Source organism: Ictidomys tridecemlineatus, chromosome 9 (assembly GCF_052094955.1).
Source record: "Ictidomys tridecemlineatus isolate mIctTri1 chromosome 9, mIctTri1.hap1, whole genome shotgun sequence".
NCBI lineage: Eukaryota > Metazoa > Chordata > Mammalia > Rodentia > Sciuridae > Ictidomys > Ictidomys tridecemlineatus.
Genome location: NC_135485.1, coordinates 110,998,950 through 111,022,170, shown reverse-complemented (window position 1 = coordinate 111,022,170; position 23,221 = coordinate 110,998,950). Strand labels below are relative to the sequence as shown.

Here is a 23,221-nt window from a genome sequence, read left to right as displayed (position 1 = left end):
ATGGATTAGTTGCTTGTTCCCTAATTGAAAATATTTGAAATATTTATCTTACAAGGTCTCTAGAGTGTCTCCATAGAGAATAAATTTTTCCTCAGATATAATGAAATGATATCATAATAACTGTATTGTTATGAAATATAGTGGTGAGGACCTTGTAGAATGGAATGGATCATTCAAGATAAAACATTTTATTTTGTTTTTCTGGTTTTGTCATTTTGTAAGTTACTTTGTCTTCTGATATTTTCAAAATGTTAATAAAATGAAACAAAATTTTGTTTATATAAAGATACTAGACAAAGGATTTATTGTATTTGTGTAGATATTTATTCAAATCACAATATCCACAAAAACACTAAAAATATAATTTACTATAGCTTTCTTCATTATAGATATATCTAAATTTCAGAACCACAAGGTAATGTTATTATATTTGATAATTAGAATGAATGAGAATGGATACATTTTTAGAATTCTTAAATAATACAAATAATTAGAAAACCAAATTTGCTAGATAATGCAATCTTTGATTTAATATGTATTACTAACTGTAAAGAAGGAATAGCTAGATGAAATGTAAAGCCACAAAAATTTTATAGTTTTTTTTTTTTTGGCACTGGGGAATTAACCCAAGGGTACTTTATCACTGAGCCACCTCCCTAGCCCTTTTCATTTTTTATTGTGGGACAGGTGTCATTAAGTTCTTAGGACCTTGCTAAATTTCTGAGGCTGGCTTTGAACTTGCCAACCTCCTGCCTCAACCTTCAAAATTGCTGGGATTACAGGTATGCACCACTTCACCTAGCTGCAAACAGTTTTAAGTATACACAAGTGAAATATAAAAGTAGCAGTTGAAAATTAAGTTAAAGGACATTATAAAAGACCTGACCATAGTATTTATAGAAAAGTGGATAAAGCAATTGAAAGAAAACTGAGTTTTTTAAAAAAATTATTTCAGGTATGGGTGAATTCCTAAAACCATATAAATGTATTATTAACTGTCAATTGAACTGAAATTGAGAAATATTTTACTTAGATTCTGGAGCAGCATTTTAACCATTTTGCTTCCATTTGGAATTATTTAACTTTACCAAGTATGAATCATCCTTGGGATATAGTATCTCAAGCATACAATACGTGGATATACCACTTGATTTAAGATGTTGGATTAAATCTCCCATCCCTGAATCCACTTTTTTCCACGTTTACTTTAGCCACTGTAGTCTCATCACTGCTCTGTTGCAGTAACCTTCTTAGAGAAGAACATCGACACTTGCTTTGTGAATCTGTTTTTCACACTGGAGCCAGGATGATCTGTATGGGGCGCAACTCAGTATGCAGTATGGTGATACCAGTGTTCCCTCTTCCACAACTCACCCCCTATCCACTGACATCACGTCACTGTCTTCTTCTTGCTCACATTATGAAGATGATAATCCTTAACCCGGCTTGCCAGGCTGCACACAGTCTCTATCCACTCCAGTCAAATATTGTAAATTCTCACTCTTAAGATATATGCTACAATTGTGTAGGTCTTAATTCCTCTCCCCAAGTGTGTCTTGTTCTTTTTGTTCTGAAAGGCTTTGGCATGCCATGTTCTCATTGTTTAAAGGCCCCATCCTTCCTGTGTGTGGGAGCATATGCACATGCACTTGTGTGTGAGAGTAAGGGCTCTTGCTCTGATCTTCACTCAGATCTCTAACATATTTATTGTCTACTCTCAGTTTCCTCAGAGGGCCAGGTTATCAGTGCTCTGGGACATCATGAACAACACTAGATGCTCTGCAAACTCAGTTGAGGGAGAAAAGTAAAGCCATCCATGTTTTTATTAACCTTCAAGTGAAACTTAACATTTCCTTCAAGTATAAATTTAGGCAACAGGCTGCAGCAGTATCCACAATGCCTGTGATTTTGTCACAAATTCAAACTGTATATATATTTTTAAATCTTATTAAACTTATGGAGGACATTTCAAAATGTCACCTGAGTTCATCATAATTTTAAGTTACACTAGCTATTAGATATGATACCATATCTTTTAATTTATTAATAAAGAAACATAGATTATTATACCACAGTATTGTTATTAACATTGTAGGCTCTATCTTACAATATTAAGGCTTTCTCTTATAATCATAGCTATCTTATTTTATGCATTTAAAAAACAGAGTTCTAAAAAAAAATTTCATAGGTTTTACAAAACTAACAAAAGATACGGGGCATGAATATGTTTAAGAACTCCTTCCCGAGAATATAGCCCTAAGGATGGGGGCTGTTAGCTGTTTTAGCCCAAGTGACTACAGCATTCTCAGGAGCATAGTAGACTCTCAGCACATATATGCTAAATGAAAGAATGATAGTTCAGCTCAGACTTTTATAGCAGAATCTCCTTTGACTTCTTGACATGGTTAAATAACTTGTCATGGGTTCTTACAGCTCACTTTTAGCACTTGTTTAAATTACAAATTTACACTTATTTTTGTTATAATTCAGTTGTAATCCTGTAGAATATATGTTCTGAGTGTATAAGGACCATATCTCTATTGCATTACACCCTACAACAGGCCTGGCACATAAATGGTGAATGAACTATATATTGAGACCAAAAATAAGTAAGGCTTACTTCCTATCTATAAGTTTTATAGAGATTATGAGAAGTATAAAATAATTGTATGAAAGGATAGCAATCCTAACAAACAATCATCCAACCAATTGACTAAATAAATAAAATCTAGAAGATACAATTACAATGTTATGGGAATCAAAGGTAGAGAGTGATGGCTTCTGGAAGAGTTCAATATGTGATTTATGTAGGTAGTGGTAATTCACTTTGATTTTGTGAACAGATTGGTTTTCCATGGCATTTGTACAAAGAGACTCTTGAATTCTAGGAAAGGGGAAGAACAACAAAATCATGAAAATAGCAAAAATCAGGGCAACCTCAGATACTGACCATCGGCTATACATAAGGAATGGAGCAAATCTGTGAACACAGGCTAATTTGAGAATCAATAGAGATACTAAGGCAAGATTGTAGATTCAGTTGATTTGGTTGATTTGTTATATAATGCTGCCTCATTCAAAATATTCAAAGCTAATTATTTGGAAGAACCAACTTAACATAGGAATGTGAAAGCAATTTTCCTGATAAAATATGTACGAAACGTTTCAGATTCATGGAGTTCTTAAACTATATAAAATACCTAAAATAAATTATGTATTGCTATAGAGACTGAAAAATAGATAAGTTCTTTTATTTTTTTATTAATTTTACCTTTAAGAGGAAAGGTCTACATTTTTGCTCAAACCATGAGTGGATAGTGGGATTAATTCTCAATTGATCTCCAAGTAAGGTCAGCATGCCCGTTCAATAGCATTATCTCAAAGGTTATCATAAATAGCAGAATCTGTACTTGCAAATTGTTTCTTTTTATGTAGTAAAGTTTTGATGATAAGGGAGAAGATTTCCATAGAGAGGAGACCAAATAAAGCCATTTCCAATGATTTTAATTAATCTATTAGTTTTATTCATGTCCCTCATGCAAATGTATTAGCCATATTATAAATTCTCAAAACTAAGGAAATCAAAGGATTCAATTATTCCTTAAAATCCTTTGAAAAGTGATTATATGATTAATAAATAATTCAGTATTAGAATACTGTATTCAAATCAGGATTCCTCATTCTATCACTATCTCAGTCTATCCTCTTTATTTTGTCCCTCTCCCATGTTTAAAAATTGATATCTTTGTATCAATTTCTAGATCTAGCTATATGTGTAAGTGAAGTTATAGGAAAGCATCTCAGAAAACTTCAGAAATGATGGACTTCTAATTCTAGACGTGAGTCTTCATCTCTTCCCAATTCTTGAGTCTGAGGCTCTAGGCAAAATTATTGCTAGCCTTTGTTGCTGTAAAGGAAAAACATTAACAACAGTAATGGGGTTGTGGTAAGAATTACAAGGCATACTAATTTGAAGTGCATAGCAGTGGTTAACATTTAGTAAGCAAGAAGTAGACATTTGATGTTTTATAATCAAGGGATTGTGGTCAAGTAGAGAGAGGTCCAAGCTATGAAATACTATTTTCTTTCTAAAATCTTACAGCAAACTTTTTGAAATTATATTTCTATTTGAAATTCTACCATTTATTGATTCATTGGGTTAGAAAGTTTCTTTGCCACGGCAACCATGAGAGAGTTGTAGATTATGAACTTTCATTTCTTTCATCCTGGCATAAAGCTGTGTTTAGGAGAGTGAAGTGAAAAATAGAGAGGGTAAAAAGAAAGAATTTGGAAGAAAAGGTTGTTGAAATTGTTGAGTATCAAAGAAGAAAACCAGAGAACAACACGTATAAAACAAAGACACCGAAGAAAAGTGAGAAAGGAAATCAAGTGCTGAGGGAAGGGGGCTCACTCCCGCTGTCTCTGCTTTTGCTGTCTGACTCATTAAAATCACAACTTCCTCCAGACAGTTTTCTTGCCTCTAAAGTCAGTTTTTCTTTGCTTTTCTCAGAGGAAATCCAGTGAACTTCAGTAGCACAAATATAAGGTTCAGATTGCTTCCTTTCAAATCCTGTGTCTGACCCAGGAAATTGTCTGATCTAGAGCAAATTACTGAATAACTGTGGATCCAATCAATACAATGGTGACAATTAGAATACCTAACTTAAAGGGATTAAATAAAAAAAAAGACACAGCAAATTATATAGCATGTAGAGTCTTTTATGGATGACATAAAATATGACATATATTTTGTCTCTGATATACACATAGCAATTAATATCTATCTCTCTGTGTGTACCCATATGTGCATGAATAGATATTTGAGTGATAAATATAAACACAGATTATTTTAAAAAATATATATATAATATATATAATATATATTTATATAAAAATATATATTTTATATAAAAATATTATATATATAAACAGATTATTTTCAAAAATGGTAGTGTCCTTTGTTTTATGGGTACAAATAAATATGGTTGGTTTTTTTAGAAGGGGTCTATCCTGGGAGCAGAAGCAGCCACAGAGGTTCTTAGCCACTGGTTCTTGGAATCTTGCTAGAAAAATTTCAGGCAAATTGCACAGAGTAACAAGCAGGAATTCAGTACTGATGCCAGAGAGTAAAGATGATGGGGACATACAGTATTGATCACCTCTTGAGGTTCATCCATTGTGGCCCCAACAATATTGTGTTTTTAAGGGTTTTACATTTCTTTGGTTCTTGCCTGAATTTCTTAAATCTCCTTAATCTGCTTTTTACCATTTGAATATTCCTTGGCAAGCTTTCTTTGTGAGGTTCTTGATGTCCTGGTCTCAAGGAGTGGTTAGGGCAGTTGTGCCATGCTTTGGGTGATAAGGGAGAGTCTTGAGGACTTGGTCGCAAGAGGTAGTGATGACAGGGCCTGGGAACAGTAGTTCCCTTAAGGTTGTAATTAACATGGGTAGGGGAAATGTCTGACAGACCAGGTCCCATTGTCTGAAGTTTGTTTGCTTCAACAAGGTTCCCTATGATCTTAAGACATAATTATCTAAAACAATCATAATTATGTAGCTTGGGAAAGGTTGGACACTTACCAGTGATTCTAGTTTTAAGACTCATGGATTTTAATATCTGCCCTTCATGGTTCTTTCCCACATCTATGTGTTTATGGCTAACCTACTGAACAACTAGTATGATTTATCTCCTGTGCATATGCTGAAACTTGTTACTTTAATTTTTTAAAACTTCATTGCATACCATTTTCTTAAAGGAAATTTGCAGTTTTGAATAATTTTTTGAGATTGTAATGTATATAAATTATTAGTAATACTGTCCTATGACTCAACACCTTGTTAACTGCATTTTTCTACCATTTGTTTAAGACATTGATTTGAATTGAAAGGACTATCCCTAGAGAAAACCAGACTAAAAAGCACAAAATTTCAAAAAGCCTTTTGATGGGGAATTCCAGCTATCTATCTGTTCAAATTGAGAGAAAAAGAAACAGTCATCAAAATGACCAGGGGTAATATAGCTTCAGATTCCTCTTTGTTATCTAATGACACTATTTAAGATGGACTGTCAGATCCCATTAAGTTCACTGATATATTCTGTGGTTTAGATGAAAATGGAGTTTTCACTCAGCAGGAGGAAAGTGAGAAGTGCACTTATTGTAGTCAGGCTCATAGATGTTATTCTTTTTCTGTTTTTGCTCTGCCATAACAATGGCATCAATAATAGCAATGCTATCCAACTAAGCTTCATGCACCACAATAAAGTTGTTTTGATGCAAATAAGGCTCAGTCACTTAGAGTTCTCAGTTGTGACAAACCAGTAACACACTCAATAAATCAAATCAGAACTGAATTACCAGTGTATATGCTAGATAAAGCAAGGGAAAACCTTTTATCTTTTAGTAGGCTCAACAGTTATTTTGCATAACTATAAAGTCCTTTGCAATATTTACTGCAAAAAAAGATATGAATGTTGTTTTCATTACTTTAAAAAAAGTCAATTTTCTGTATCACATTTCATTTCAATGAAGGTTTTATTTACATAATATTATAAAGGCAGTTGGATCCCTGAAAACAGAATTTTTCTGTTTGTTTTGGGATTTTCCTTTGTGTTTGGAGTTGAGGTTAGTCTCAAGAATGAGGAAAAGGAATTTAATAAAATTATTGGATCATTTTGAAAATTATGCCTTATACATATTCACATTTAATTCAAAATATTTATTTCTAAAAATCTGATTCATGAAAACTGACACTCAGGGCCCTTATATTTATCTGAATGACATTTGCTGGCAGTGTATGTCTGTCAAAGCAAAGAATCAGAGACTGAATAGATCTCCTAGTAGGAGATCAAAAGCAATTGTCCATGTTTCATATTATTGTGTCATCTGTTCACTTTTCCCTTAGTAGTTGTGGAATAGAATTATAAGGGCTTTGAATAGAGAAGTTTTTCATAAAGTTGATAAAATAGATAGCAACCTAAAAACACACTGAGTGAGTATAAAAAAATCTTAACCATGGATATCTAAATTTTCAGTCTTCCCTGCCAGGTATAATATGAGGCTAGACCTTTCCTGTATAGAAAGAAATTGTAAATATGCAGATGGGCACTAAAGCCTGCATTTGTAAAGCAGTCATACTGTGGTAGCTTGAATTCATAAATGTTTCTAAAGGGGAATTTGATTTGGAAAATTTAGTAACCAATGAAAATAACCATTTCAAAACCTTGTGGGTGATTGTTTTTGTTTGTTCTTAATTAAGTCAGAAGAGAGTGCACCAGGATGTCACAGAGTAAATAGGTACTGTCACCTCAGATTACCAGCTATCCCATGACTGAATCTATTGCAGCAGTTCCTTGAACCTTCACAACACAAAATGAGTTTGCTTATCAAGCATGGAGTGAAAGGTTTCTTTTTCTCAGGCAAGAATGCCTGACATTACACTTCTTTAACTCCGTCTATATGCCTCTTCACTGCAATTTAAAGACATTATCTTATTTAACTGAAGCCATCTTCAAACTAGCCATTTAAGTACACTTAGAATTAATTTTCTAGTTAATAAATCTTTGTGAGAATATGTGATGAATAATTGGTAAGACATCTTTAGGATTACTGTTGAACCATCAAGTCAGAAGTTGTGAAGGGATGTGATTTCACTCTGATTTTATGCTAATAAGGTAGCCTGTTAGAGTTTCACAGATATTAGCAGAAAGACATGTAGCATTTGGGTCAGAGACAAAAGAGTTTTTAACAGCAAAAAGCAGCAGCAGAGGTAATCCAGATTTGCAGTTTTCTGAGCTCCAATTCTCAAAGGACTCCATGGTGCAGATCAGGGGATATTTGCATGTATGGGAAAGATATATTATAGAGAATCCTTGAGATTAGGAGACTGTTTAAGTAAACTGTTTGCAAATCTGTCTATCCTCTCTTCTGGGATAAAAACATTGTCTTTATTACCTTGTGTGAAGATGGGGGACAGTCCATAAGAGCATTCTCCCTTTTGACATCAATTGTTAAGTCCAAGAGATTCCAAACCACTTTCAATTTTAATGATTCACTGGATACACTCAGAGAAGACACCATTGAAAGTATATCAATGATTTGGAAGCTGCTTTTGCTGTCCCCAGTTGGGCTTGAAAATGTCCAATGGGTAAATTAAAAGCAGAGTTAAGAACCTTAGTATCTCTGCCTCCAATTAACATTTGTCTACCTTCCTCTGGGTCACCTAGGATTCCAGGAGCTACAGGTCTGATTGATGAACAACTTATGATAAGAAAAAACTGCCCCTCAGGCAAGAGCAACTTTCTTATCATTGCAACAACGCTCTGTCCAACCAATCCTGAGGTAATGGTCAATCAGACCAAGACTATTTGTGCATATTTCTAGTATTCTTGTCCAAATAATCTGAGTCACTACCCTGAAGGCAGTGCTATAGATGCTGTTTCCCTTGTCTTCCTTGTAAAGTTATACTGATTTAGGTTCAGTTCCTGCTTTTCAACATTAATTTTTCCTGTTTGAGTTTTAGGGCAAGTGGCTGGACCTGATTTGTTGTGACCCCATGAGCTAGCCTTCTGGCATAGGATTCCAATAGCAAGAGTTGATATACTCATAGTTACAATTTCTTACATTGAAAGAATACAAATTAAAATGGTCAAAGGATGTGTTTGTCAAGTGTTCAAAAGTGCAGAGCTTGTGATTTTCCCTTTTCAATGGAATTATATGACTACACTTGTAGTCGTCCTGAAAACTCCTTATGACAGTATGAATGTAATATTGCCAGACCTGGTAAGCTCACGCAAGCCATGGTGTCCAGAGGTTTCAGGGAGGCTCCATTATGTAAGTATAGTCTATTGCTTACATGGTTACTTTCTAGCTCTGCAGCTGAAACTGGGTAAACCACAGACCCCATGACAGCTCACACCAGGTGTTCACAGTTCCCATTTAAATCCTATTGTTAGACAATCTGACTTGACTCCAGTCCTTCAGACAAGCCTCCTATTAGGCATGAAATTCCAAAGACTTACAAACTTTGCAAAAGCCAAGGTCAAAGACTAGCCTATTATTTCTTCGCTACAATTCTTGGAATAGAAGCAGATCTTTCTGGGAAGGGGGAAAAAAGTATTTTCATCTTTAGTGTCTTCACCTTTCTAGAGATGTGTACTCATACAAGTATTTCTGAAAAAGTATACCTTGGGGCAAACGGATTGATAAAGCCTAGATTCGCAAATTTATGAAGATTAATATGTCAATAAGTGGAAATAGCTTTGTATTTGATAGAGTTCATCTATTGAGTTTCCTATGCTCCCATCTCTTGTACTTCTGGTGGGCTACAGCCCTTCTATCCAAATATGTTCATTATATCTAGAGATACAATGATCAAACTACTTTAAATAGCACCAACGCTGGTAATAGAGGAAGATTTTCTACACCAGGCAGTCCCTTACATCCCTTAGTGTACAGATACATACCTTGACCAGAATTTTAGGAGGCTTTTGATTACCTGAAAATTATACCAGTTTGATGAGATGGCATAATCGTAATTTATTTCTATTTTTTTCCTCCTAAAATCATTGTAATTCTCTAGTGGATATAGAATTAATAAACTTGCCATAATTTAGAATTTAAAGAGCTAATTTTATGTGGACCTTAAAATTCTGTTTCATTTTTGAGAGTGACTGTCTCCCTCTGCCCATGCCACCCAAAGGTTAGAAAGAAAGCACAGCAACTCCATTTTGCATTCAGACTCCCCTGTTAATCACTAGCTCCTATTCCTCCCAATGAATTCACTATTTTGGTCATGACTTTTGTCCTTCAAAATTTACTTTGCCTTTAAGGACTACCTCTAAAACATGGCTCCTTTAAAGAAAGAATTTCATTGTCAAATACATTTGGAGAGTGTTGTAAACATCATTTTTCTCCAGGGAAATTCAAAATACACGTAATACATAAAAGACTTCAACAAATTCCTGCAGCAAAATCTAGACAGGGGAGTAACAACAGGTAAGTAAATACAGATTACAGCAGGTCTCTATCACATTTTCTTATAAGATATGATAAACCCCCTATGGCATCAGATCTGAGTTTCAAGGACTGCCTTTCATGTGAAAAAAACTAGTTCTCAGCCTTATCATGCAGAAGCATTGGCTGAAATATTTTAACAGGGTAAGATCTAGATCTAAGAAAGTAAGATCATAGAGAGAAATTATTTCTTCTCCTTCTTGCTTACTTCTTTCTGAGTTCTTCTCAGTGAATATTGGTATGATTGGACCTACAAGGAAAGAGTATGTACACCCTCAGGCTGTGGCTTTGCTCAGTGACTACAAAGGCAAACCAAATTCAATGTAACATAATGGACACAATTCTTACATAAAATGCAGATATTAATAGAGGAGGTTAGTAGGGACCTCAAAAATTCTCATTTCATTGTAAACAGTTGATATTTCTTAAGTATAATTTACATAAAATGCAGATATTAATAGAGGAGGTTAGTAGGGACCTCAAAAATTCTCATTTCATTGTAAACAGTTGATATTTCTTAAGTATAATTTATGCCTAACACAGAGATCAGAGTATTTTTCTTCCCCTAATAGTGATTGAGTCAATTGGTACTTTTCTAGATATGCTGTATCATGCTAATGCTATGTATAAAGAATGTAAAGAAGACAAGCAAGATAATTTAATGGAAAATCATTTCAGTTCATTATTTTCTACAAAATTTTAAAGTAGATTATGTTTGACTTAGAAAAGGAATGTCTTTTAAAATATAACATATATTTCCAATGAAGGATATTACTTATTTTTAAAAGACCAGAAATAGTAATGTATAACATTTTGTCGTTTCTTTGAGAAATCAGAATCTCCTATCTGTAACAATTATCTACTTGCGGAATTTGAATCTTCTGAGAAGATTTAAAGTATGAATGTTTATTTTCTAATACATAAGCATGTAGTCATTTCTTTACTTGTTTATTTTAACTTGTTTGTTTTGATTCAGTGTGTAAAGCTAGTTTTTAACTCTTTATCAATTGGACCAAAATGAACTTAATTTTCTAAAGGCGTTAAAGCTTAATTTATAAATCTTGTGTTTTTTATGTGTAAATCACATTTATAAGGCTGTCACGTTTTTATTAGCATGAGCTTTAATAGATTTTTAGAAAGAATTATTAAAACATTTGATCTACATTTCCTACTTGAAGGTCAGAAAGATAAAACATACATCGCAGATAAATTCATGTGAGATTAGTTTTGGAGAAATTAATTTGTGGTATTTATGGCTTTGTGGGCTGACATTTTGTCTATGCCTATTGTTAAAACAATACCAATATAGTTATGTTATGCAGAACTTGGAAGCAAAAAATTAAGATAGTTATGTATTTTACCAAGTTATTTTTAACTATCATTGTATTTATTTGAATTAACTGTTGGAAATGTTTAATTCTATTTAGAATATAAAGTATATTTCTTCATAATTTGTATTCAGGAAAATATTATTGCTATTTGCTGAAGCTAAAGAGAAATCTGTTGTGAATATGTTCGTAATTTTTTACTTTTATGTTTATATTGCTCTTATATTTTAATCTTATAGTTCAATTTCATCTAGTTGAACTTGAAAATTTATTAAACACATGTCAGTCATGAAAAATGAGAACAATGAAAATATATTATCTATCATATATTTTCAAAAAACTATAAATGTTGGGATGATGAGTTAGAGAAAGCATTCATATCATAATGGTATTCTAGGAAAATCCCTTACTTATTTCTATAAGATAACATCTGTGCTAAATATTTTAAGATATGCTTTCACTAATCCTAATCTAAAGAATGATTTCAAATTAAGACTGACAGGCTAGACATGAGATAATTTAGCTCTTGATTTTATGTGGCTTTACAATTTGACTATAATTCAGAGGAAAATTATTTATGCCTTGTGCTATTTGATTTATATAACAGTTGCAAAATGTGCCTATCATCAGAAAAATGTTCACTATGTTTTTCTTTTTAAACATCATTGTTTTAGCTAAAAAGAAAAAAAAATTCATTCAAATGAGCTAAGGAAAAAGCCTAAGGCTTGAGAAGAAAAGGAAAATCATTTTGGTGTGGTATTTGAACAGACAAGAAAAAAATCTTGTCATGGCCATAAAGAGGATTTTTAACAAGAGTAAATTTGGATCTCTCAGAGAACCATATCCTGGTAGCACAAAGGACTCTAGGGCAGGTAAAAAAAAAAGCAAAATGGATTGATTCAGTCGCACTCACATGCTTAACTTCAGTGTTCATTTCAACAGTTCATTCCATAAGCTCTCTGAAGTGTCCCTTTTCCAGGCACTAGTCACCCTTTAGCCCCACAGTTAACCTTTTCAGGCCTGCCTGTGTTGCACATGAGCAGGCACATACATCTCCTGCCTGGTGCAAATACAGTGCTATTGTTTTTCACTAACAATTTCAAGAGGCTGAATGAAAGAGGAGCATGGCACCTGATCACAAGCCCTAGGACTGATGATCTGAGTGTGGCTAGGGATCAGCATGTCAAATATTATGAAGGGTTTCAAGAAACTGTGATACTAAGTATTCGTATTTCAAGGTTACAGCCTAATACAGCTTATCTTCTAGAGAGACGTGGAAACTGGGAAACTTCCATTACTCTTTGTGTCATGCTCTACAAAACTGATCTGGAAAAGTTACAGTCACACTGAAATTTTAAACAGTGTTCAAAATTATGTAAAGTTATGGACAATTGTTCATGGGGCATTTTTTTTTTCCCCAGGATGTCACCAGATACCAAAATTCAAATGTGCTCAAGTCCCTTAAATAAAACAGTGTGGTATTTGCATATAACTTACATACATCTTTCTGTAAACTTTAAATCATTTCTCTATTACTTATAATTCCTAATATAATATAAATTGTAGGTAAATAGTTGGTACACTGTATTGTTTAGTGAACAATAACTAGAAAAATGTCTATACATATTCACAACAGACTCATTTTTTTTTTCCAGATATTTTCAAACTGTGTCTGAATCCAAGGATAGGGAAACTGGTAAAATAAAAAGTTGACTATTTTGGCATTTTATTTCTCATTAACTGCTTACAGTGTAGTATGAACTTCAGTATGCAAAATAATCATTAGGTAAGGTGGGACAAGAATCTTTAATAATTTCTTAGATTCTAAATAAATATTGAATTGGCCTATTGAGGAAACCAAGAATTTGCTTGCTGTATAAACATCCATTCTGGATCCAATCTTTGGGCCACACTTGAAAAAGCATGACCTCACTGTACTTGTACCCATATCTACCTTCATTGTGCTTGTATAGAATATATGTTGGCCTACCACAGTTGTTCCCTGACCACCCACTACTGTTTTCTTTGCTGCATTCATTCTGTAATGCTTCATTTAGTAAATGTCAGTTGGCAAGTGATTCACCAGGACATGGTGACTACTAACCACTAAACTTCATCATTGTATGAGAAAATTTATTCTCTTAATGTTTGATAAATATCCATAATATAGATATTTGTAAAATGAAACTCTTTATTTAATAAGCTTTGTCTATTAGGAGAATTGCCATAGGAATAATACATAATAAAATATAGGAAGTGATAAGTGCCATAAGAGGAGACAAGATAAAAGGTTTTCTCAGAAGAATACTTTAATCTATGGTAGTTGTAAAAATGGAATATTTCAGGAAAGGGGTTATGGCATTTTTCCAATATGAATTGGGATCTAAGACAGGAAAAGGGACAAAAAGCATTGACAAATGCTGGGAAGGTGTAGTATGTGCACATAGAATTGTCTATTGGATGTGTGCTTACAACAACCTTGGATACCACATAGGAAAAATGATTATCAATATGATTTAAATGGTAAGTTTGGGGCCACATATAAAACTCCTTTGAGCTGTCACTGTGGCACACACATGTAATCCCAGCAGCTGAGGAGGCTAGGTAAGAGTATTTAGAGTTCAAAGCTAGCCTCAGCAATTTAGCTAGACCCTAAGCAAGTTAGGAAGACCCTGTCTCTACATAAATTTTTTTTTTTTAAAGAGAGAAACTGCTTTGAATGCTAAGTAAGGAGTATAAACATCATTGTGCAGATAATAAAATGCCCTTAAGGGCTAGGAGTAATTAAGAAAAATATTCTGAGCCAGATGTGGTGGCACACACCAGTAATCCCAGCGGCTCAGGAGGCTAAGGCAGGAGGATTGTGAGTTCAAAGCAAACCTCAGCAAAAGCAAGGTGCTAAGCAATTCAGTGAGACCCTGTCTCTAAAAAAAGTACAAAAAACTGGGGATGTAGCTTAGTAGTTGAGTACCATCCCCAAGTTCAATCCCTGGTACTCAAAAACAAAACAAAAACAACAACAACAACAACAACAACAACAAAAACCCAAAAACAAAGAAAAAGAAAAAATATTAAGAAGTAGTTTGTGGTGAGTTGAAGAGGAGGAGATTGGTGTTTAGGAGATCATTGAGGTCATGTAAAATGTAAAAAGTTCTTGAATTTAAATGCAAAATAAAGGGAAATTTGGGGAGAAAAAATTTGCACAGGTATATTCAATAAGTCTTGATAATTACTGGACTTGGAAGAAAAGGAGTAAAATACAATGTTCTGAATTTTAAAGTCTTGTAACTAAGAGTTTTGTGGTGAGGAGAAAAAAAAACTTATTATAATGTCATCAACACCATGCTTTATATATATTCAAGCTAATTTTTCTCCCATCTTGGAATTTTGATGGATACCAGGGGAAGAGTAGCCAGTGAAGTATTTAAGAGACAAAGGAGTATTTTAGGGAAGAGACAGTTGTCATGTCTTCATGTAGCATAGAATGTAATCAATATTTTTCAGGAGACTATATGGCTTCTGCAAGTGTAAGTAGTGTTTATCCTTGAAACATGTCATCTTTTGATGTTTTACACTTATTGAAGGTAGATATTTTCCCAGAAAGAAATAAGTGACTCAGAAAAGTGCTTGATCCTTTATAAAATCTATTTTTTTTTCATTTACTGTTGTGGTTTGGATCTGGAGTGACCCCTACCCTGCAAAGCTCATGAGTGGAAGTGTGGTCCCCAGTGCACAAGGTTCTGCGGTAGGCCTTTTAGGAAATGATTGGTTTGTGAAAACTGCAACTGCATCCTTGGATTAATCCATTTGATGGATTAATTATTTGAGTTGATTCCTGGGTGGTTAGTTTATATAGGGAGGGGTGGGACATGGCTGGAACACATAAGTCACTGAGTGTGTGCCTTGGACTCTATCTGCCTCTGAATTCTTTCTGTCTCTCTCTCTTTGCTTTCTGATTGCTAAGAGCTGTGCATCTCTTGTCTGACATGCCCTTCCTCCATGATGTTTATGCCTTGGAGTCAGCCAACTTTACACTCAATCTTCTAAAGCTGTGAGCCAAAATAAATCCTTCTCATCCTCTAAGTTGTTCGTTCAGGGATTTTGGTCACAGTGATGCAAAGCAGTCTAACACAGCTACTCATCCCATTATTTGAAATTCTATTGTCTCATTTGTCCAAGTATTTCAAAATAATTTTTTTGGCAACTGAAGTTTTTATTCATTTACATTCTGTTCAGAATTTCATTTTCTAACTTCTTGAACCACCATAAACTAGGAGAATGAGAAAAATTATGATAGAAAATAATGTTAAATAATTTATCGGCTTTGTTGGCATTTACTACTTTCTCCTTAAAATTTAACTTAGGAATTTTTTTCATTTTATAAGAATGTAATATTTACAAATATTCTCTGATGTGGAAAAAAGATTCAGCTAATGAACAATTAATTAGTAAGTCTGGCATGGTGGCACATACCTGTAATCCTAGAAGCTCAGGAGGCTGAGACAGGAGGATTAAAAATTCAAGGCCAACCTCAGCCAAAGTGAGGCACTATGCAACTCAGTAAGATCCTGTCTCTAAATAAACTACAAAATAGGGCTGGGGATGTGTCTCATTTGTTGAGTGCCTCTTAGTTCAATTCCCAGTATCCCACCCCAAAAAAGAATAATTTAGGAAACAAATAACATTAATTAAAGGTATATTTAGAAAAAATGTTAAAGACCATTTATAAATTGGCAAATTACTTTTTTTTTTATTGGTGCTATGTATTAAACTTAGGGCTCCCCATATGTTGAATATGTACTTCAGCACAAAGTTACACCCATAGTTATATATATAGCTCTTTAAATTACATGTATCCAAAGCCTAGATCATTTTCTTAGTGGTAGCAATCTAGAAATAATCAACAATGAGCAATAAATCAGAGCTGAAAAATAATTTGTGCATGGCTAAAATACAGAAGTGTATAAAAAAGTTAATCTCATAACACAGTATCAAGCATGCTACTTGTTGGAAATTTGTTTAATGATTACTATTCAAATTAATGTCATACTTTTAAAATCCAATATTACTGTATTTTAATCTTTATGAAATGTGTTAGAGTATAGGCCTGATATTTATCATATTGTTCAACTATATAAAAGCCATGGTGGTGCATGCACGTAAATCCAGCAACTCAGGAGGCCAAGGCATGAAGATCACAAGTTCAAGGCCAGCCCTCAACAACTTTGCAAGACCCTAAGGAACTTAGGGAGACCCTGTCTCAAAAATAAACAAAAGGTGTTGGGGGTTTTAGCTTCTTCTATCCATTTCATCGGCAAAGAGGCTTAGAAGAGCACGCCCCAACCCAGATGGATCAACAAAGGTGAGGGCCGGCCAGCTGCCCACCCAGCCCTCCCCACCAGAGGACAATCAGATGCCCCAGGGAGATGAGTCAAAGCAAGATCTCATTTATTGAGGAAGCATACACAACTTATAGAAAGAGTAAGAGCCAATCATTTTAAAACATGGAAAAGCGGGAACCAATCAACATAAAGGTCAAATCAGCAGGAGGAATTCACCTATATACCCATACCATAGTTTCTAATAAAGAGCATGAGCTGTACATGAGCATGGAAGAGAAGTAAGCCAATCAGGGAGGTTTCAAAACAACTTCAGTGTCCTCCTACTGGCATTTAGCCAGGTGCCTTCTTAGTTTTTAGCCCCACAAAAAGGGGCTGGGGATATAGTTCAGTGGTTAAGTGTCCTTTGGTTCAATCCCGGTACCAAAAGAGCAACAACCATAACAAAAACATAATACATCTGGAGCTGTATGTATAGTTAAGTGATAGCATGCACAAGACCCCAGGTTCAATTCCTGGCATGGCAAAAAACAAGGATGTCCTAGAAGAGCAGTTAAGGCAGCACCAGGGAGGGAAAAGAGATGGCCTCACTTATGATGATCATAACAAAACAATGTGTTAATAGAGTAAACTCAAGAACTAAAGTATTTAAAGTGATGAGAGTAAGCATGAATTTCATATTTCAGATAAAACATAGCAACTAGAGAGGTGTTAACATTTTCATTGAGATAATTTACAGCCACCACTATCACCTATACAAACTCATCAAATAAAATAGCATAATTTAAATTTTGCACATTTTAAAACCAAAGAATTCTAGAAGTACTGGGTATTATTACCAAAATTAGCATTTCTTCTCTTTTATATAACATGTTTAATTTAGCATTACTGTTAAAAAGGAGGAAACTAGATACTAATATTAAAGAAATGTTCAAATAAATTATAAGACATCCTTTATTTGTGATAGTCTTTTCATTAAAACAAAAGAGGGCTTATATTTACTACCATAGAAAAATATTCATGATTGATTATGAAATTAAAATGAACTTAGAATCTTGGAAGCCAAGACAACAATTTTTTTTTATAGTTAGATCAGAAAGTATTGAGTAGAAGGACTAAGTATAGAAGAGTGACAGTAGGAATGAGGGTGTAGCCCAGTGATTAAGCACTTGCCTCCCAGATGTGAGGCCCAGGATTGTTCTATAACACTGCCAAACACACATACAAAGAAGCAAACAAAACCAGAAGGGGCGGGAGGGAGACAGAGAGTTACAAAGGTGAATTTTGCATTTTTCACATCTGTGCATTATTTGAAAAATGGATTAATTTTGCAGTAAATACTCAATTAACTTTAAAATATATGTATTTTTAATTTTTTATTATTTTTTATTGGTTATTCAAAACATTACAAAGATTGCAGAATCACATCGGTTACATATCCACATTTTTACATAATGCCATAATAGTAACTGTTATATATGTATTTTTAAAACACGTATGTAGTTAAATTGCAATGTATTTTTAAAAACTCTCATAATAATTGGGATGTATCAATTATATGTGGTCGCATCTGGATGCCTACATTGTTCATCTGTTTTTGTACATCAGGGATGACTCACATATGAGTTTATATTGCTACTAAATTAGTGTGTACCAGCCAGCTGAAAGCACTCCCAAAAATTTAGGAGCTAAACTGGAGAAGTTCCAAATTTTAAGGAAGTACTTAAAAGCATGAGAATGTTTAGGGTAACTTATCTTTCTGTAAATGAATGCAGATTTTACTTCCCTTAGCTCACTAGTGAAAGATTTTGACTTATCATCATAGTTACTAATGGAGATATTTAGGGAGTAGAATTTGATGCAGGTTGTGCTTCTGATTCTTTCAGCACCCATGAGAATAAGGAGGGCAGCACCTTAAATTAGTGAAGATGAAAAGAGAGTCAATGCCTAATTAAATATTTTCTTGAATCTGGCAGTAACTGGAGTGTTCTAAAACTGATAAACACTTTGGTTACATCAAGGACTTTTATATTCCCCTCTTTATTATGCCAGATGTGTTCTGCCAACTTAAGTAATTACTATGTTCTCAATGGGAGATTTGCAGAGGTGTATTTTTTGCTCAAAAATATGATAACCAAAGAATCCAGCTTTTTTTTTTCTTTAGGAGTTTTTACTTTGATAAAAGTGATATAATGGACAAAACGTTAAAAAAAAATCTTTGCATAATAGCAGTCATATAGGAACACATTTTGTGGTAAAATGCAGATAGAGAACCAAAATCTTGCTAGTAGGAGAATTTTCCCTGAGGGGTTCAACTTAGATGAAATGGTAGTAGAATAAAAGTTTTAAACACATGTTTTGGCCGCAAATGTCTTCCCTTTTATTTTCTATTAAAAATGTTCACTTACTTTTATATATACTATTGTTTTGAATGTTTGTATATATTCAATACAAATCCACTTTTCTTATTTCTAGGTGAGAATTTATAGCTCATAATTTGACTGGTAACTTGTACTGTTTGTTGTTAAATTCCTATGAGAATTTGCTTTTGTATAAGCCTGTGTTCTTCATGATTTCAACTCTGCAATTTTAATTTCACCTTTGTAAATGTCAGAATGATTTGAATACCAGGAAAATCATAAGGGGCATACTTAGAATACATGTAAATGATGTGTTTTGATTATTAAATACTAAATACTAACTAAAGGAAAATAGTAGTCATCAAATTCACTAATTATTGTTCTGTTTAAACTTTGACAATAATAATCACTAGCTTAACTAAGATACCTCATTAAACATCCATCAATACCAATTAATAAGAAGAAAATTATTTCAATATTATGAACTTTGTACATCTTAGAATTCACAGTAAAGACTGTGGTCCTCAGCATTTCGCTTGACATTAATTATTTTGCATTATAATAAAAATTAAGTAAAGATGTATTAACTAATATTTTTCCATTTTGCATCCATAGTGCACAGAGTTAAAGATTTTATTAGTTGTACATGTGCAATTAAGTGTGAATGAGAGAAATATAACATCTAATATTCCAGATGTTAAAACATTCTCAAGGAGGGAAAGAATTTGTTTTGTTACATTTTGAACTACTCATGTTGAGGGCATGCCTTATCTACCAGGCCTCTGGATAACCACTTTAACTTCTCTGAATGTATCCAGAACTCACACTATAAAAACTTTTATACATTATATTGTTAATCAGGATCTTTATTGATATTTATCTTCCAATATATTCCCATTGCTTATATATAATTCAAAATATGAAATCAAGTGCATCATTTTCTACTTGATACAATAAGAGAAAAAAAGTGACAATTTTTTTTACCTTGGCATTTATTCTTTATTTTCAATATTTTTGTTTTTCCTTTTAAATATACATGAAAATAGAGTATATTCTTACTACTCATTTTCTTTAACATTCTCAGATAATTTTTCCTACTTTTTAAGCCACAAATGCTGTATCCATGGCAATTCCAATCATGGATCTTTGCAGGAAAGAACAAAACAAAACAAATTTGATAACTCAGGAGAGTTTAACAAAAATATTTGGAAATGTGGGAGTAAAATATCAAAATATCACAAGGATTATGCCCAGATTGAAGCCATTACCTTTGTATGGTATAAAAGGACACATGAAAAATGAAATTATCTCCACTAAAAGGAAGAATGTCTTGTATAGAAAGTGAAGTAAAGATGAAATTGGACCTTAGAGTGCTGAATGCATCCAGCCCAAGGCAATTTGGAAGGAGCCAGGGGAAAGATAACCTTGCCTTCTGTTTCCTTCTTATCTTCTTTGATTCCACTCTTCCCTTGGATGTCTCACTGGCTAAACATAACCACAAGCTAGTGAGCAAAGGAACTTATTAGTGTATGTTATGCATGTCTGACTACCAGGGAAAAGAACAGATCATGGCATAGTGATAATGGAAAATACCTGGTTCATTAGCTGTGGCCATTTGTATTTTAAGCTTATGTCCCATCTTCCTGTGGAGGTAACTTATGTACTTTTTTAGGTTAGTTATCAGTTATTTCTGAAAATTATGACAGACTGGAAGAATTGCCCATAGATTCAACCTTTTCTTAATGAATACAGTTAACTCATCTATCAATTAAGTATTTTATATTATGTTTTAGATATTATGCAGGATATTTCGGCTTGAGGACATCTTATAAGCCATCTTTTTATACACTTTATTACTGTCACCAGAGCAAATTTCAAGCAAACTTCTCTAATTCAAAAAATATTTTTCTCTTGGTACTTTCATGAACTTAGCACTGATCCAAGTGTTATGGATCCAGTAAAATAGTGCCTTTTTTCACTTTCTTGTAACTGTGCACTTGTAAACCTTTATTGCACTGTCAAAGGTACATTAACGACATCCAAAAATGTCCACGTTCTATTCACTAGAACCCTAAATAAGTTACCTTATAAAGAAAAAGAGACTTTGCAGATTTTATCAGCACAATGGAATTTGTGATGGAGAGATCATTATGGATAACTAGGTGGGCCCCATCTAAGCTCATGGGCTCTTAAAAGCAGAGAACTCTTCCCTGGTTTCCAATAGAGAAGATGACAGGGGGTGGACTTCAACCTGACCCTTCACTGTTGGCTTCAGAGATGGAAGATGGGGCCATGAGTCAAGAAAGGTCAGAAGCTTCTAGAAATTGAAGACAGCAAGGAAACAAATATTCCCTTCCAGAAAGGAACTCAGTCCCCCTAGACCCTTGATTTTGTCCGATTGCTGACCTATAGAACTGTAACATTACAATTTTTCAATATTTTAATCCACTGAATTAGTGGTATTTTATTACAGCAGCCATAGAAAACTAACATATTTCTCTTTTAACAACTGTAGCATGATTAATCTTGGCATTGAAACCTATCCGCTTTGTCTGCAATTAACTCTCTGTATCTTTAAGCATTTGAAGTATTCATTCGTACTTATTATCATATTAGACAAAGAGGAGACTCTTTGCTTCCACATGCCTTTCTTTTGACACAGTCCCTGTATTAATGGACAAAACATTTTAGTGGAGAAGCCCCCGATGGGGATATCTAAGGACATAAAGGGTCTGGCTGTTCTTCCAAAACCACACTTAAGTTGACTTAATTCTGGTCTCTAAAAAGAGGTTGAATTCATGAAATTATTCTGAGAATTGGCTGCAACTAATGCACATTAAGGATTTCTCAAACCAGAGAAAAACTTCAGATTTATTCTTACCTCTTAATGGAGCTTTTAGTCATTGATGAAAAATTATAATAAAGGTGTCCTTAGCCGAACAGGCTTGCCAATTTCTTGATGGTGTGGAGTCTGTTGACTTTTCAAGCACTGGCCATTTGCTCTATAAACATTGAGGTAGCTTTCATTTTTTAGGAAGGCAGTATGTATGTGTATATATATATATATATATATATATATATATATATATATATATATATGTATTTTTAGGAAGGCAGTATATCTATATCTATATCTATATCTATATCTATATCTATATCTATATATATCTATATCTATATCTATATCTATATAGATATAGATATAGATATATATATATATATATATATATATATATATATATATATATCCATGCTGCTAGTGTCAATCTTGGGTTCCAACTCCAATTTTTCTAGCAGCTACCAATGTGACCACAGGCAACTCAGTTCATCAGTTTTTCTTGCTGACCTTCAGTTTCCTCCTGTGTACACATATGTAATACACTGCTTGGATAGTTGAAATTACATGAGCTAAAATGCAATGAGCCACAGAGCATGCTGTCACATATACTAAACTCTTTACAAATGTTAGCTATTATTTAAAAAATAAAAATAGAGCAATTTGGATTTACCAGGCAGCAGACTGCCTCAGCAACAAATATCACATCCAAAATTAAAGCAAGAGGATGGAAAAAAAGGCAAAAGGGCTGTAATAGCTTCATCTATTCTCTTTTCATAAAGATGGCAAAAGCTTTTCCAGAATACCCCCAAGCAGATGTACACTTAGTTTTATTGGCCCCATATGATAATACAGCTATTCTACACATAGTCCAGACTGGAAAAATCAAGGAACAGCATCATCATAACTGGATTAGAGCAATCATGATTCATTGCCCAGAGTAATGAGACAGTAAATGTCTGGACATGAAGTATAAATTCAGATAAAATAGAAATTCTGTTAGCAATTAAGAAGGACTGAATAGGTAGAAAACAAACGTTGTGTACCATATCAACATTTTGTTTCCTTTCAATTATTTCTTTTTTTGGAAGGACTTTCTGGCAAGCTCTGAAGACAGTTCTTTGTGAGGACGTATACAAGTGTGGCAAAGTAATATGATATTCCTTGGCAGTGTTTTTCATGTTTCCAAGTGTGGACACTTTGAATGTACTTTTATCACCATAGTTTGATATGTGGTTATTATGTCTCAATGTGTGAAAAAGTCTGAAAAGCTTATATTGATCCAAAATATATATTTATGCTTTTAAAAATTTATACTAAAGTGCTTTAATGCTTTTGGCTTAGT

The 23,221-nt window shown here is 33.6% G+C and overlaps 1 protein-coding gene across 3 annotated transcripts in view; it reads left to right on the top strand.

The window, feature by feature from the left end:
* Window positions 1-23,221, top strand: part of Ccser1 (coiled-coil serine rich protein 1) — a 1,159,332-nt gene that overhangs the window by 320,495 nt on the left and 815,616 nt on the right. The window lies entirely within an intron of this gene.